The sequence below is a fragment of the Salmo salar genome, chromosome 01, assembly GCF_965601325.2.
Source record: "Salmo salar chromosome 01, fSalSal1, whole genome shotgun sequence".
Lineage (NCBI taxonomy): Eukaryota > Metazoa > Chordata > Actinopteri > Salmoniformes > Salmonidae > Salmo > Salmo salar.
The window spans coordinates 141,905,302-141,920,889 of record NC_138291.1 but is presented as its reverse complement, the minus strand read 5'-3'; positions in this window follow the sequence as shown (position 1 = coordinate 141,920,889).

The window sequence follows — 15,588 nt, the reverse complement described above, 5'->3', positions numbered from 1 at the left end:
AATCACTAGCCTGGCCAAGACAGAAACTGCCAGCTACCCCTCTTGTGATGGTGCCTCAGTAATGACCACTGAGAACACCGCTGCAGTTGGGATGGGCCAGGTAATAAATCACAAGAATACAGAGAGCATGTTTCGGATGGATTCCAAGAGGCTATTCCAATGCATTTGATTTAAAAAGCTAAAGAAGGGTTCCATGCAATACACTAATTGACTGTTTTTGAAAGACACCCCATTTCTCTTCTCTTAATATATGCCTTTATGCTTAAAGAGAAATATATGATTTTGTTTTACGTAGATATAAATCAACACTTAGAGTAGATCCATGACTCTGAAACTCACATCTTCTCACCTCTCATACAACTCATGGTCCTATAGAATGGTGTTGAGCAATTAGTGCTTTTAGAGATCGGTTTGGTTTCTGTTCGAATATAAAAATTGTTATTACGGTTTCCGACTACAAATATTTTTTACAACATTAAATGCATTATGCATTATGTGGGATGACTGTGACAACACAGACTAAAACAATTAATAGAAGTCCCATGATGGTAGTGACTGCTCATTACTGCTTATTATTAACCATAGTTTTTTTCACATTACTTTTATTTTAGAAAATATTTCAGTTGTGTACAATACATCTGTTTTATTTAATGACTTTATTTCATTCCAAGTCATCATCTCATCTCTATAGAGCTGCTGTCTATACTGTCTGACAAAATCTATATTTTAGTAGATCTTCAAACTAAATGAGGTATACTTTTATGACTGCTGAATACCAATTATCAATCACTTAGATCATGTATTTTCAGGTAGAGATACCTCACGAAGCAACTGCTCTCTATCCCTGTTGATCGTGCGTCTTCTGTCTCTTCTCTCCCTCTTCGTGTCTGCCGCACACAGACAGGACTAGTAGGCGCGCAATGGATTATGGTAATTCTAGTTAATTACTACATTTTCCGCGCTAAACTATGTAGAATATTGACCTGTTGGAAACTACAACTCCCTACTTCATCACACAGTTTTGGGCTTGATCTGATTTATCTCTGTAGAAACTGTGCATTGAGATCACAGATAAAAACTTCATGAAATGGAATTCAAATAATTGAACCGACCATCGTCAATTATTTTTTCTGTTTTTAAACAACTAACCAAATGTTGGTTAATCGGTCAGCAATACATTAGTAGTGTTCTTGGTACTGCTGTAGAGAGAAAGCCCTGCTGATGTGTGTGTGGGTGTGGAGGCTGCCATGTGTAAAGGAGGATGACAAATGGACTGTCCCCTCAGGGGTGACCTAGGTTTGGGGGGCTGGCCACGCTAGATTTCACTAAGCCAACATCATCTGTCCCATGACTTAGCCCGCCCCAGCTCCTCAGAATCTCAGAATGTGTATGTCTGGGTTCAATGTTAACGTCACAGCCCACTGCAGCTAGCTAGCAGCCCCGGCATGACGAGATACTGTAGGATATACTTCTTTACAATGCACCATCACCTAGGATCTAAACTTAAGAGTAGTGAATCTTGTTTCAAGTACCGCAGAACCTATATATATACCATCAAAACCTGTTACTGCGTGTCTGTACACAACAAGGGAGAATCGCAATCTAGTCAACATAGGAGAGTAATGTCCCACTGGGCGCAAACTGGTTGAATCAATGTTGTTTTAACATAGTTTGTCAACGTATTGTGACGTGGAATCTATGTGGAAAATACATTGGATTTGAAAAAAAGTTATCAATGTAATCTACTCTAAGTGTTCTCTTGAGGGTGAAATTTCAACCACAGGATTATGTCATCATGGTAACCAAATTTCAACATAGACAAACCTTGTTGAATTTGTATCTTTGAACAACAGATCTTCAACATTATATCCACTATCAGAAAAAAATAAACAGTAGGCTGGACAGCACCTCCTACTGGACAAGGGAACTATTTACAGCTACCCTTCAGTCTCCCGGCCTGGGTTTTAACCAATCCCAGCCCTGCTATGACATTTGTCACTGACTATTACCAATGTGCTATGGTGAGAATGACTGTTGTGCAATCACCACTTAAAAACGAAATAGATTCACTGTTGCTATCGAAGTCATTCCAAAGGGTAGATTTAACAGAGCAAATGAAATCATCAATGACTATATCAATGACTAGGACTATATATCGTTTGCAAAGTCATCAACAACTATTGTTTCAATACAACCCAGGGTTCCTCAGAAAATAGACAATATATAGGCCTAGGGTTTCAAGCTTGGTTGATTTCAAATGTAATGATATTTAGTGATATTGAATTGTGTTTGGTCGTCCACACAACCAAATATCAACATTTGAAGGAGATGCACTGTATCTTCTACTTGGATAGTTCCATCTGTGCCACTGACTTAGTCTGGCTTTAATTCAAGTTTGTCTACAAATTAATAATTGATAAGCTGGATTCACATCTCATCCAAAAAGTCTCCAACTGAACCAAAAAATCTAAGTTAAGGAATAGGACTAAATTAAAGTGCATTTAAAGTTTGATTTGATTTTGTCCTATTCTTTAACTTAGATTTTTGGTTGATTGACATGAGTTATTTGTACTGGGATATAAACATTGAGTTGTTATTTTACCTGAAATGCACAAGGTCCTCTACTCCGCCAGTTAATCCACACATAAAATGGTCAACCGAATCGTTTCTAGTCATCTCTCCTCCTTCCAGGCTTTTTCTTCTCTTGACTTTATATTGCGATTGGCAACTTTCATAAATTAGGTGCATTACCGGCACTGACTTCGTTCGTCTGTCAGATACCCACGTGGGTATAACCAATGAGGAGATGGCACGTGGATACCTGCTTCTATAAACCAATGAGGAGATGGGAGAGGCAGGACTTGCAGCGCGATCTGTGTCAGAAATAGAACTGACTTCTACTTTAGCCCTTGGAAACGCAGACGCTCGTTGGCGTGCGCGAGCAGTGTGGGTGCAGTAATTGAATAACATGTATGTGTAAATTTATTTTGCAACGTTTGCGCATGCGATGCGAGCGGTGTAGTCAGCCTGTTAGCCCCACCTATCTCTTTAAGGATTCACATGTGAGGCCATGTGCTAAACAGAGTGAGCTAAACAATTAACCATAATCCAAACCCATATTACTAGAAATACAAACTGATTGTCATAGCTAGCCACCATGCATGAATTTGCAGCTAGCTAAAGCTAACCAACTAGGTTTAATGTTAGCTAGCTAGCTATAACTAACAATGCAAATGGATTTCTGAGATATAAATAATATTACTGCACAGAACATAATGTTAGCTTGCAAGCCAGTCAGCTAACATTAGCTAGCTAACAGTACACTTTAACTTGCAATGAAAATGACTTTCTGACAAAATTAGAAACATATAATATCTGAAAATGTAGCTAGTTTCTTAACCGTTTACATGAATGAATGCTTCTCCCTCTCTGTCATTGATGCCATGGTTGGCCTTAGTTTGAAGATGTAATCCAGAGACAGGTGTTTTATACAACAGCTTTCTGTGTTCTCTTTTCAACTCCCTCCACATTCACAAACATACTCTGCTTCAACCGGGCATTCCACTGATTTCAACACTCGGTCAACTTCTTCTGTGACAACAACACTGTTGATCTCTGTTTCTTCCCCATCACTATCATCAGAAGACTCTACAATGTATGATTCAATTAAAATGTTTTGACCTAAATCAGGGATTTCCTCATCGTCTGATTCGTTTTCAGAGTCAGAGAATGTCAGCATGGCACGATCGTTCTCCAGAAAGTAGTCCCTCACAACTTTTTCCCCACTGATCTTTGTCGATAGAGCCTGTTAAATTCAGGGCAGCAATATTGAGAGCAGTAGCAACACTTTTACAGTACTCCATGATATCTTTCAAAAAAGAGGTGGTAACAAGGATTATGTACACATACTGAGCTGCTCATGTTATAGGCAGAAGCATGCTACATGGCAGACCAATCCAAACTCATCTCGGCATGTGCAGCCCATCCATTAGCTCAGCCAATCATGGGTAGCGGGAAGGTTCCCCAATTTTTCCGTGGCTAAACAAACTAGGCTCATAATTTAACAATTGTATTTGTATATTCAGGTGGCATACAAATTTGTTATTAAGGCACATGAAAGTTCCAGAAAGCATTTCTGCCAAAAAATGCATTAAACAAAATGTTTATGTTCAACTGCATCTCCTGTGAAGTAATGACGTGCAACATACGTCTAGCTTCTTGAAACGGGTCACATATTTGGACCTCAGTAGCCAGATTGGCAAGAGTGATAGTTTATGTACCCTAGTGTGTTGTGTCTTAAAATAACATCTCTATTGAGGAGGGACATCTGTTTCAGGCAGCGTGTGGGTACCTGCTCCAGTACTATAACTGGGACCTGAGCCCCTCCTCACAGGCCCTCCAGTATAAATGGCTCCCTGTGTCCTGCCTCACTGTCCCCCCCCCATGGTGAGCTTCACTGGGCTGGAGCTGGAGAGCAGTGCTTCAGACCTGCCTGATGGTACACCCTAAAAACCAGAGCATGGACACTGAGAGGCAGGCGAATTAGATCAGGAGAGGCCTCTCTATAGCAGTGGCCTTCATGGTCCCTGGGCCCCAGTATGTACGGGCCTTAGTCAGTACTAGTTACTCGATCTTCAGGTACTGATCTTTAAAGACGATTTCGATGTTGATATGGATCACTGTTCACATGTTGATACTGTATATTGTCCAGAACAGGACTGACAACAGTGGCAGTGTCATATCTCTGTTGTTGATGTAAACTGCTGCTTTTTGATTGTCACGTGGCTGTCAATGACTGGAACACAGGTACAGTACATACTGCAGCCTACATTAGATCATGTTGGCCTATTTTAAGATTGTTGTTGTTGGTCTTGTTTATACGTGTGTTTATTGAGGATGCTTTAGGGCTGTCTCTAACACTGCGCCATAAGCCTGTCATATGAGTGGAGTTTGGGTTTGAAACAGTTCTGCAGCAGCACCAGCTGTCAAGGAATGCCCTCAGATTTCAGCATTGCACCAAGGGCTCCCCAAATGTTCTTACTCTCACTTAGCAACCAGAAGTGCTTAGCAACGGTTCGCCCCAGCGACTCAGAGCTACCCAGCCCATGTTAGTGTCTGGCTGCTTGTTATCATGCAGCTCTCATCCTCACACAGACAGACATCTTCACATTAAATATTTTGTTTATTATAGCAGAGGGGACGAAAATAACGTATGAATGGCAATGAAGTGCAAGCTGTTTTGGGTGAATTTGAATATGTCAATGGATATCTTGTTTTTTTTATGTTCAATATTTACAAAAAAATTATGGCAATGCTAGAGCACTTTTAAAAGTTGATTGTAAGTTGTGTATAATATATTTGAATCCATATTTATTTAAGACTACGATAGACTGAACAGATGATGCTGTATCTGATCATTAGGACAGTTAATTGTGCCCTTTTTTATTAGACTGATTGTGAGGATATAAATCATTACTTATTTCTCCAGATCATGCAATGTACTCTGTATTCCCTCAAAACACAATTCCATCAGAGGTCATATGTCCTTGTGTTTTAAATGTGGTGTTATAAGTACATTTTGAAAGTTACGTCAAATATTTATTATGCATTTACCATGTACAGATTTCTTTTTACCATGTAACAATGGTTCCACTCTGTTTTTCTGTCAATCACAAGTAGAGAATCCCTGATAAAGCTATTTGAATGTAGAAACACTCACTGCCTAACGATAAACATTTGCACAACAGTAACTCAATTCTAGTTAATGAAAATAAATCTATGAAATGTAAGATATGCTGCCTATCCTGGATAATGTTCCTATAGATTCTACAGGACACTATTGTCCAGCACTGCTACACTGCACAAACCTCGTCAGCACACAGGAACGCACTTTAGACATCCTGCTTGCTCTCTCACAGACAGAGCACAGAAGGTCTGGTAAGTAATAGCTTGTTTGTGAAAATGTAAGTAATGCAGGAGTCACTTCATTTTTTTAATTTCATGTGGAATAGTATGGACATTCCAAACTACTGGCCTATGTGTGTTTTGTATTCCTCCCTGTTTTGTGCAGAATAATTAAACCCATTCCATCTACGTTCTCACACTGCTGTATTCATTCTGTTGCATTAATGTAGCATTTTGCACACATAGTTCTGTATTTCTATGCACACTGTAGGCTCCTACCTCCTACTCTGCCTCCTACACACAGGAAACACAATAGCAGGCAGTATGCCTCCAGTAAGGGCACATAGCTCTAAACATTCTGTCTGCAGAGGCCAAGGCCCATGTAATGAACTAGCGCTCAACACTGTCAACGGAAAGAAAGAACACATGTATGAGAATTCTTAGATGACTTTGAACGTGTACATAATATCACTCAGGCTACAAATACAAGCATGAAGTCCGGCTGAAACGGAAAACATACAGAGGCCCCCTACAAGATCACTTTAGCGTTCCTCGTGCTTCATATTTTCAGACTTCCTGTACAGTAGTACACTGGAGAGAAAAACACGCACCCACACATACATTTTAGCACCTCGAGATCCGGTGGTAGCTCTTCCTGTCCCTGACCTATCACCCCATGCCCTGTCATGGTGGTGAGGCAGTTATAGCCCACTTCCTGGTTTTGTTTGGTCTGTTTCTCCACCCCTGATACAGGAGGTAAACGGGGAACCAGATGTCACTACAAAGGCACAGGGCCTCTTTTAATTACCATGCCTAATTAGAGCATGGCGGCTACAAGGAGCCCTGTGCCATTCAGCCTCACAGGACTGCCTTTCACATTGTAATCAGAGGAGGAAGAGGCCACAGGATACACCTCTGCATGGTCTGGAACTGGATACTATATGGACGGACACTGTAATTGATCTGCTTTGTCGTTATTTGACTTTAGCATGTTGAGCGTTTCCTGTCTTGCATAGTGCTCCTTATATGGAGCTGTTTGATGAAGATATAGGTCACTAAGACGGTTCAATAAACATTAGGACACAGCAACTGCGGTCAATGTGAATGAAGTAAAATCCCAGCGCTGGGAGAAGACAACCGTCCCTCCCTCCATCCTTCCGTCCATCGCTCCCTCCAGCTCTTCCTTGGCCCAGCAGGAACCATGTCGAGGCACAGCCCCCAGGGTCAGGTCAATTCCATTATCACAGATTGAATTGGCTTCCTGTGCAGCTCTGGGACCGTAATAACCAATCGTACCCAGCTTCCTGTGAGGCTAAGGGACCGTAATAGCAGTCACACACACAAACAGCTCCAAGCTGGACCACAACCTTGAGTAAGGGAATGGAATGGCAGGAGGGTGGGGGGAGGCTGTCTGAGACAAGGGTGGCTCTTCAGACTGTAAGAGCAGCATAATCAACGGGGCAATTGTGATCATTTAAGTGTGCACGCTTAGGCCTTATTAATACGTGCTCCTGTCTTAAGGTCATGCGACCAGCAAACAAGCACTACAGGCGTTCTTCCTCTGGCTGAACATACGATAAATGGCTACAATAACTTAAGCGATTGAGTTTTAAAGTGCTGGTCCGGTCTGTGTGCATTTGCTGAGTTATTGAGAAGGGGACACATGCCCTCTCTCCTCATAGCTGGGACAATCTCTACCCTTCCATAGGACTATTCATGCTAACTCTAATGAATACTGCAAGCCCATTCACCACCCCAGCTGAGTCATACACTCTATTTGCAGCCACTTGGAGGCTCATGCCATGAATCGTTTTGCGCGCTACATGCCTACTAATGTTATGGCATAATCTGCAATAAATCAATTACGGTCCTGAAACCACACATTTTTCACTGTCACCTCGGCAAGCGCAGGAGATCATTTGTTTAGATTTTTCTGGCTTTATTGTCATATTCCATTAGGCAGGAAGTTAGATGGTGATAAAGTAAACCATTAGGTTTCACAGAGACTCAGGGCCAAGTGTGACACCCACAGAGCCCAAGTACCAATAATCTATTCAATCTTTCAAGCAAACATGAACTGTGTTATATTACAGAGGCAAGTAAGAAGGAGAAGGATAGATACTCTGTAGTGGATATCTTACTACTTCCATACCCAGCACCTCTCCTCTTTAGTGTCTTCCTATGCCATGTAAACTCAAGCCCAGTATACACCCACCTATACATATATACCTGCTCTCTATGCTCCTTCCACTGATTGCTACTCATTGACACTCAGCACTGACATCCTCTGTTTCACTCTGCACCTGCACGCTCAGCTCAAGTACACACGCACGCACACATGCATGGACGCACGCAACACACACACACAGACACAAGCACACACACACACTTCCTCTCTCTCTGATGTGTGAGTGTTTGTCTGCCTGGCTGGCTGGACCTCCAGAGCTGGCAAGAAGAGGGGCCATTACTCACTGGGGTGCCATGAACGTCTCTTTAATTGTGTCATTTTTCATCCCAAGAGCCACAGCTCTCTCTTGTCTCCTCAATCAACACTAGTCGTTAATTGCAACACTATGGAACAACACTTGAGCTATTTTTACACCAGAATCACAATGGCACTGTGGAAAGGGGAAGAGAAGTAGGTTAGAGACAAGACAAGGTGAACCAAGGTGACAAACATTTCCTGAAGAGACAAAAAATGGATTGCATTTCATACTCAATCTACAATACCTGACAATATTCGAGAAAAAAACATGGCCCATATAGCTATTACTAAAAAGGACATCTAAAATCCTGGAAAACTTTTCAGTCTCTTGGTATACAGTAAGGAGCAGTCCATCTTCAGTAAAAGTCAAAAGTTTGTACACACCTACTCATTCAAGGGTTTATCTTTATTTTTACTATTTTCTACATTGTAGAATAATAGTGAAGACATCAAAACTATGAAATAACACATATGGAGTCATGTAGTAACCAAAAAGTGTTAGACAAATCAAAATAGATTTTAGATTCTTCAAAATAGCCACCATTTGCCTTGATGACAGCTTTGCACACTCTTGGCATTCTCTCAACCAGCTTCACCTGGAATGCTTTTCCAACAGTCTTGAAGGAGTTCCCACATACTGAATGCTGAACACTTGTTGGGTGCTTTTCATTCACTCTGCGATCCAACTCATCCCAAACCATCTCAATTGGGTTGAGGTCAGGTGATTGTGGAGGCCTGGTCATCTGATGCAGCAGTCCATCACTCTCCTTCTTGGTCAAATAGCCCTTACATAGCCTGGAGGTATGTTGGGTTATTGTCCTGTTGAAAAACAAATGATAGTCCCACTAAGCGCAAACCAGATGGGATGGCGTATCACTGCAGAATGCTGTGGTAGCCATGCTAGTTAAGTGTCCCTTGAATTCTAAATAAATCTCTGAAAGTATCACCAGCAAAGCACCATCACACCTCCTCCTCCTCCTGCTTCATGGTGGGAACCACACATGCAGAGATAATCCGTTCACCTAGCTAAGGCTAAAACTGGGGAGTTTAGAGAGTATTTAGGATATTGTTATCCACGTCGGCACCAACAATATTAAGATGAAACAGTTAGAGGTCATCAAGCGCAACATATAGCTTCAGTGTGTAAATCAGCTAGAAAGATGTGTCAGCTTCGAGTAATTGTCTCTGGCCCCCTCCCAGTTAGGGGGAGTGATGAGCTCTACAGCAATCGCTGGTTTTAAACTGTTTTCTGCCCCTCCTGAAAGATAGAATTTGTAGATAATTTGCCCTCTTTCTGGGACTCACCCACAAACAGGACCAAGACTGGCCTGCTGAGGAGTGACAGACTCCATCCTAGTTGGAGGGGTGCTCTCATCTTAAGTACAGTGCCCTGCAAACGTGTTCAATCCCCTTGGCGTTTTTCCTATTTTGTTGCATTACAACCTGTAATTTAAAATTATTTTTATTTGGATTACATATAATGGACAAACACAAAATAGTTCAAATTGGTGAAGTGAAATGAAAAAAATTACTTGTTTCAGAAAATTCTAAAAAATGTGTTACAGAAAGTGGTGTGTGCATGTGTATTCACCCCCTTTGCTATGCAGCCCCTAAATAAGATCTGGTGCAAACAATTACCTTCAGAAGTCACATAATTAGTTAAATAAAGTCCACCTGTATGCAATCTAAGTGTCACATGACCTGTCACATGATCTCAGTATATATACACCTGTTCTGAAAGGCCCCAGAGTCTGCAACACCACTAAGAAAGAGAAACCACCAAGCAAGCGGCACGATGAAGACCAAGGAGCTCTCCAAACAGGTCAGGGACAAAGTTGTGGAGAAGTACAGATCAGGGTTTGGGTTATAAAAAAATATCAGAAACTTTGAACATCCCACGGAACACAATTAAATCCATTATTAAAAAATGGAAAGAATATGGCACCACAACAAACCTGCCAAGAGAGGGCCGCGCACCAAAACTCACGGACCAGGCAAGGAGGGCATTAATCCGAGGCAACAAAGAGACCAAAGATAACCCTGAAGGAGCTGCAAAGCTCCACGGCGGAGATTGGAGTATCTGTCCATAGGACCACTTTAAGCCATACACTCCACAGAGCTGGGCTTTACGGAAGAGTGTCCAGAAAAAAATAAGCAAACATGTTTGGTGTTGATGTTTCCTTGTGGGAGACTCCCCAAACATATTGAAGAAGGTACTCTGGTTAGATGAGACTAAAATTTAGCTTTTTGGCCATCAAGGAAAACGCTATGTCTGGCGCAAACCTAACACCTCGCATCACCCCGAGAACACCATCCCCACAGTGAAGTATGGTGGTGGCAGCATCAGGGACTGGGAAACAGGTTAGAATTGAAGGAATGATGGATGGCGCTAAATACAGGGAAATTCTTGAGGGGAACCTGTTTCAGTCTTCCGGAGATTTGAGACTGGGACTGCTAAAGCAACACTCGAGTGGTTTAATGGGAAACATTTAAATGTCTTGGAATGGCCTAGTCAAAGCCCAGATCTCAATCCAATTGAGAATCTGTGGTATGACTTAAAGATTGCTGTACACCAGCGGAACCCATCCAACTTAAAGGAGCTGGAGCAGTTTTGCCTTAAAGAATGGGCAAAAATCCCAGTGGCTAGTTGTGCCAAGCTTATAGAGACATACCCCAAGAGACTTGCAGCTGTAATTGCTGCAAACGGTAGCTCTACAAAGTATTGACTTTGGGGGGGTGAATAGTTATGCACGCTCAAGTTATTTGTTATATGTTTGTTTCACAATAAAAAATATTTTGCATCTTCAAGGTGGTAGGCATGTTGTGTAAATCAAATGATACAAACCCCCCCCCAAAATGCATTTTAATTCCAGGTTGTAAGGCAACAAAATAGGAAACATATCAATGGGGGTGAATACTTTCACAAGCCACTGTATGAACATAGACAGGGCTCTAGCTCCACAATGAGATAGGGTGCAGGCCAGGCAGCAGGCTGTTAGCCAGCCTGCCAGCTTAGTGGAGCCTGCCACTAGCACAGTCAGTGCAGTTACCTCAGCTATCCCCATTGAGACCGTGTCTGTGCCTCAATCTAGGTTGGGCAAAACTAAACATGGCGGTGTTCACTTTAGCAATCTCACTGGAATAAAGACCTCCTCCATTCCTGTCATTACTGAAGGAGATTGTGATATCTCGCATCTCAAAATAGGTCTACTTAATGTTAGATCCCTCACTTCCAAGGCAGTTATAGTCAATGAACTAATCACTGATCATAATCTTGAAGTGATTGCCCTGACTGAAACATGGTTTAAGCCTGATGAATTTACTGTGTTAAATGAGGCCTCCTGGTTACACTAGCGACCATATCCCCCGTGCATCCTGCAAAGGCGGAGGTAGTGCTAACATTTACGATAGGAAATGTCAATTTACCACAAAAAATGTTTTGGTCTTTTGAGCTTCTAGTCATGAAATCTATGCAACCTACTCACTTTTTATAGCTACTGTTTACAGGCCTCCTGGGCCATATACAGCATTCCTCACCGAGTTCCCTGAATTCCTATTGGACCTTGTAGTCATGGCAGATAATATTACATTTTTGGTGACTTTAATTTTGACATGGAAAAGTCCACAGACCCACTCCAAAAGGCTTTCGGAGCCATCATTGACTCAGTGGGTTTTGTCCAACATGTCTCCGGACCTACTCACTGCCACAGTCATACTCTGGACCTAGTTTTGTCATGTGGAATAAATATTGTGGCTATTAATGTTTTTCCTCATAACCATGGACTGTCAGACCAACATTTTATTATGTCTGCAATCGCAACAAATAATCTGCTCAGACCCCAACCAAGGATTATCAAAAGCCGTGCTATAAATTCTCGGACAACACAAAGATACCTAGATGCCCTTCCAGACTCCCTCCACCCACCCAAGGATGCCAGAGTACAAAAATCTGTTAACCACCTAACTGAGGAACTAAATTTACCCTTGCGTAATACCCTAGATGTAGTCGCACACCTGAAAACAAAAAAACATGTCTAATAAGAAACTAGCTCCCTGGTATACAGAAAATACCCGGGCCCTGAAGCAAGCTTCCAGAAAATTGGAATGGAAATGGCGCTACACCAAACTGGAAGTCTTCCAATTAGCTTGGAAAGACAGTACCAAGCAGTATCGAAGGGCCCTCACTGCTGCTCGATCATCCTATTTTTCCAACTTAATTGAGGAGAATAAGAACAATCCAAAATGTATTTTTGATACTGTCATAAAGCTAACTAAAAAACAGCATTCCCCAAGAGAGGATGGCTTTCACGTCAGCAGTGATAAATTCATGAACTTCTCTGACGAAAAGATAATGATCATTAGAAAGCAAATTACAGACTCCTCTTTAAATTTGCGTATTTCTCCAAAGCTCAGTTGTCTTGAGTCTGCACAACACTGCCCGGACCTAGGATCAAGGGAGACACTCAAGTTTTTTAATGCTATATCTCTTGACACGTTTATGAAAATAGTCATGGCCTCTAAACCTTCAAGCAGCATACTGGACCCTATTCCAACTAAACTACTGAAAGAGCTGCTTCCTGTGCTTGCCCCTCCTATGTTGAACATAATAAACACCTCCCTATCCACCGGATGTGTAGCAAACTCACTAAAAGTAGCAGTAATAAAGCCTCTCTTGAAAAAGCCAAACCTTGACCCAGAAAATATAAAAATATAAAAAATATAAAAAACTATCGGCCTATAATCTCCCATTCCTCTCAAAAATGTTAGAAAAGGCTGTTGCGCAGCAACTCACCACCTTCCTGAAGACTAACCATGTATACAAAACGCTTCAGTCTGGTTTTAGACCCCCTCATAGCACTGAGACTGCACTCGTGAAGGTGGTAAATGACCTTTTAATGGCGTCAGACCAAGGCTCTGCATCTGTCCTCGTGCTCCTAGACCTTAGTGCCGCTTTTGATACCATCGATCACCACATTCTTTTGGAGAGATTGGAAACCCAAATTGTTCTACATGGACAAGTTCTGGCCTGGTTTAGATCTTATCTGTCGGAATGATATCAGTTCGTCTCTGTGGATGGATTGTCCTCTGACAAATCAACTGTAAATTTCAGTGTTTCTCAAGGTTCCGTTTTAGGACCAGTATTGTTTTCACTATATATTTTACCTCTTGGGGATGTCATTCGGAAACATAATGTTAACTTTCACAGCTATGCGGAGGATACACAGCTGTACATTTCGATGAAACATGGTGAAGCCGCAAAATTGCCCTCCCTGGAAGCCTGTGTTTCAGACATAAGGAAGTGGATGGCGGCAAATGTTTTACTTTTAAACTCGGACAAAACAGAGATGCTAGTTCTAGGTCCCAAGACAATTAATCGTGATGGTTGTACAGTTGTCTCAAATAAAACTGTGAAGGTCCTCAGTGTTACTCTGAACGCTGATCTCTCTTTTGACGAACATATCAAGACATTTTCAAGGACAGCTTTTTCCATGTACGTAACATTGCAAAAATCAGAAACTTTCTGTCCAAAAATGATGCTGAAAAATGTATCCATGCTTTTGTCACTTCTTAGTTAGACTACTGTAATGCTCTACTTTCCGGCTACCCGGTTAAAGCACTAAATATACTTCAGTTAGTGCTAAACACGGATGCTAGAATCTTGACTAGAACCCAAAAATTTGATCATATTACTCCAGTGCTAGCCTCTCTACACTGGCTTCCTGGGTAAGGCTAGGGCTGATTTCAAGGTTTTACTGCTAACCTACGAAGCATTACATAGGCTTGCTCCTACCTATCTTTCCCGATTTGGTCCTGCCGTACATACCTACACTTACACTACGGTCACAAGACGCAGGCTTCCTTATTGTCCCTAGAATTTCTAAGCAAACAGCTGGAGGCACAGCTTTCTCCTATAGAGCTAATCTTTTAAGGAATGGTCTACGTATCCATGTGAGAGACAGACTCGGTCTCGACCTTTAAGTCTTTTTTGAAGACTCATCTCTTCAGTAGGTCCTATGATTGAGTGTAGTCTGGCCCAGGGGTGTGAAGGTGAATGGAAGAGCACTGGAGCGATGAACCGCCATTGCTTTCTATGCCTGGCCGGTTCCCCTCTCTCCACTGGGATTCTCTGCCTCTAACCCTATTACGGGGGCTGAGTCACTGACTTACTGGTGCTCTTCCATGCCGTCCCTAGGAGGGGTGCGTCACTTAAGTGGGTTGAGTCACTGACGTGATCTTCCTGTCCGGGTTGGCGCCCCCCTTGGGTTCGTGCCGTGGGGGAGATCTTTGTGGGCTATACTCGTCCTTGTCTCTGGGTAGTAAGTTGGTGGTTTGAAGATATCCCTCAGGTGGTGTGGGGGCTGTGCATTGGCAAAGTGGGTGGGGTCATATCCTGCCTGGTTGGCCCTGTCTGGGGGTATTGTCGGACGGGGCCACAGTCTCCCGACCCCTCCTGTCTCAGCCTCCAGTATTTATGCTGCAATAGTTTATGTGTCGGGGGGCTAGGATCAGTCTGTTATATCTGGAGTATTTCTCTTGTCTTATCCGGTGTCCTGTGTGAAGTTTAGTATGCTCCCTCTAACTCTCTCTCTTTCTCTCTTTCTCTCTTTTCTCTCTTCTCTTGCAGGACCTGAGCCCTAGGACCGTGCCTCAGGACTACCTGGCCTGATGACTCCTTGCTGTCCCCAGTCCACCTGGTCGTGCTGCTGCTCCAGTTTCAACTGTACTGCCTGCGGCTATGGAACCCTGACCTGTTCACTGGATGTGTTACCTTGTCCCGAACCTGCTGTTTTCGACTCTCTCTCTCTTCCGCAACTGCTGTCTCTAACTCTGAATGATCGGCTATGAAAAGCCAACTGACATTTACTCCTGAGGTGCTGACCTGTTGCACCCTCTACAACCACTGTTATTATTATTATTACTTGACCCTGTTGGTCATATATGAACGTTTGAACATCTTGGCCATGTACTGTTATAATCTCCACCCGGCACAGGCAGAAGAGGACTGGCCACCCCTCAGAGCCTGGTTCCTCTCTAGGTTTATTCCTGGGTTCCTGCCTTTCTAGGGAGTTTTTCCTAGCCACGGTGCTTCTACATCTGCATTGCTTGCTGTTTGGAGTTTTAGGCTGGGTTTCTGTATAGCACTTTGTGACATTGGCTGATGTAAAAAGGGCTTTATAAATAAATTTGATTGATTGATT